The sequence below is a fragment of the Tupaia chinensis genome, unplaced genomic scaffold (genome assembly GCF_000334495.1).
Source record: "Tupaia chinensis unplaced genomic scaffold, TupChi_1.0 Scaffold145304_1, whole genome shotgun sequence".
Classification (NCBI taxonomy): domain Eukaryota; kingdom Metazoa; phylum Chordata; class Mammalia; order Scandentia; family Tupaiidae; genus Tupaia; species Tupaia belangeri.
Window position 1 is genome coordinate 893,195 of NW_006205165.1, and position 2,027 is coordinate 895,221.

The window sequence follows — 2,027 nt, forward strand, 5'->3', positions numbered from 1 at the left end:
AGAGACTGAGAGAGAGATAGCCCTCGTTGCCAGCAGAGGAGGCACCCAGCTGTTGGGCAAGACCCCTTGGGTTATTTCCAGAATATTCTGTCAAAGGGACACAGCTGACTGGGATAGGCAGGTACTGCCCTGTGCCCCAAACACGGCAGCATCTCAAGAGAGGACCAGAGAGTCCCACAACAGGTGAGAAGCTCCTGGGGTGAAGGGCAGGAGGAGCTGGGAGCCGGTGGTGCTGGGGGGTGGGGCGGGACAGGAGGTCCCTGTGGCGAAGGCCCCCTGCAGCCAATCTGGAGGATGCCGTTCCTGACTCTTGGCTCTGATTGGTGCTAAGGCCTCCTGACGCGGCTGAAGCAGACCTGCGACCTCAGCCTGGCAAGGCCCAGTGGATTCAGTTGTTGCCGTCACTATCTGCGTAGGCACACACCTGGCTCAGGGATGAGGCTGCAGGGTCGGCCGCCTGCCTGCTCTGTGGGCGCTTGGGGCTGGGGTGGCCAGGCCTTGTGGGGTCCCACCGGGGTCTGTCTTTGTCTTCTTCACCACCACCAGGCCCAAGTGGCCAGCTGCCTAGCCTGCTCATGCTTCGTTCCCGGCTTTCCACCTTCCTCTTGACGGTCCAGACATTATCCAGGATGGCTGTGGGGTTGGGTCTGGGCGGCGCAAGGGCAGGAGCAGGAGCAGGAGCTGGAGTGGCCTTGTCCTCGGAGTCCGAGTCCTCCAGCAGCCTCCACTTCCTGGCTTCCTCTAGCAAGGCCACGGTCTCACGCACATAGTTCTACTGGTCTTGCCACCTCCACTCCGCCTCCACTCCTCCTCTGACCCGCAGTGCTGCCATAGCATGGCCTCCAAGTCCGCATGGGCCTGCTGCTGGTTCAGGTCCTTGAACTCCTGCAGGTCCTCCAGCACCTCCAGCTCCAGTTTGGAGTCCTTGGTCCAGTTCTCCAGCACCTTCATGGGGTTGCTCAGCTCCTCGTCCTCCCACTCCTTCTAACCCACTTCTCCAGGAGCTTCTCGGCCTGGAAGTTCTGTGTAGCCCCACGCTTCGTAGTGTAGTCAGTGCTCTCCGGGTCTGTCTTGAAGGTGATCTCTGTCAGGCAGCGTGTGCACTTGATGCAGAAGCGGAAGATGGGCAGGCCCAGGCAGACCTCATTCTGCACGTCTCCTTTCGTGTGTTGAACTTCTTGCTTTTCTTTGGTTGAACTTCTTGCCCTTGTAGATGTGTACTCGCCGCAAATCTTGCACCTTATGTTAAAGGAGGCCATCAGCCGCACCATGTACCGTGAGTCTTTGGGGAGTTTGAGTTTGAAGAATTTTGACAGATTGAAGTCTGGCGGGTAGTATTCGTTTAAAACTTTTCCACTCTTTTGCCTCCTACTCGTCTCACAAGCGCCAGAGAATGCTTTAGGCTTGGTATTTATTGCACATCTCTAAGCATTTTATTTTAAAAAAATTGATTGTAGGGAACCAGCAGTTAGCGTAATGGCTATGTCGCTGGACTCCCACGTAGTCGGCTGTGGTTCGCGTCCCAGACCGGGTAGCTTAAAACTCACGCCGGGCGCGTGTGCGTGCGTGCCCAAGATCCTGAGAGGAGAATGGAGGAGAAGGGATTGTGGTGTGACCATCCCCCCTGGGAAAAATCTCTCTGTCTCTCTCTGTCTGTCTGGTGAGTGCATGCACCCTATAGCAAAAACCTCTCAAAAAAATTGATTGTAAATTGTATTGTATTTCTTTTTATTTTAAAACAATTTTAAAAGAATTATTTAATTTTATTATTATATTTAATTTGACCCAAGAGAGACAGAGAGGGAAAGTGAGAAAGCATGTCACCAGGTCCTGGATTCAAACCATGGTCAGCCATGTGGGAATTCAGCACCTTAACTACCATGCCACCTATCAGCCCCCTCTTTTTACTCTTTAATGATTATGTGTGTGCAAGAAACAGAGAGAGAGAGAGAGAGAGAGAGACAGCGAGAAATCACCCCCCGGGGGGACGGCCACACTGCAATCCCTTCTCCTCCATTCTCCTCTTG

General features: G+C 53.9%; 1 pseudogene; it reads right to left on the reverse strand.

Annotated features, from left to right (window-relative positions):
• Positions 1–218: 218 nt before the first annotated feature.
• The window catches only part of LOC102495719 (YJU2 splicing factor homolog pseudogene), a 19,137-nt pseudogene continuing 17,328 nt past the window's right edge, over positions 219–2,027 (reverse strand).